We start from the raw sequence: 735 nt of genomic DNA, 5'->3' as shown, positions 1-735 counted from the left end.
TATATATATATATATATATATATATATATGCATATATACATATATACATATACGTGTGTGTAAGTGTCTGTGTATCTATATATAATAAAAGAATACATAATGAAGATTAATGTTACTAAAACATGTATATATTACGTCGTTACTCATATACTCATATTCATACATATATTTTCTTTATTTCATGTTACACATCAATATACACACATAGATATACAATATGTATATATGTGTATGAATATATGTTTATATACATATGTATATATATATATATGTATTTATATCTACATAACTATATATATGTATATATATATGTATGTATGTATGTATGCATGTATGAGTGCGAGTTAGTGTGATATTGTGTGAGCACGAGAATGAGAGGCGTACTGAGCGAGTAAACAAAACAACAAACGTAATATAAGAGATACCATAGAAAATTGATATTAAATTAAATGATAGGAAAATTGTAAATTCTAACTAAAAAAAATAGTGACACACACATATCTGCACGCACGTTAAAACGCAAACATATATATTCAATCAAATATGTGTTCCTGCATTTGTGTTAATATAAGTGTGTGTGTGTGTGTGTGTGTGTGTGTGTGTGTGTGTGTGTGTGTGTGTGTGTGTGTATACTATGTATATATACGTACATATATCCGCACTCATACACATGCACACTCTCATACATATAGTTATACATGTGCCTGAATGTAGTACAGTATAAATGTGTATATA

The sequence above is a fragment of the Octopus bimaculoides genome, chromosome 6 (assembly GCF_001194135.2).
Source record: "Octopus bimaculoides isolate UCB-OBI-ISO-001 chromosome 6, ASM119413v2, whole genome shotgun sequence".
Lineage (NCBI taxonomy): Eukaryota > Metazoa > Mollusca > Cephalopoda > Octopoda > Octopodidae > Octopus > Octopus bimaculoides.
Note: the sequence above shows the minus strand (reverse complement) of the source record.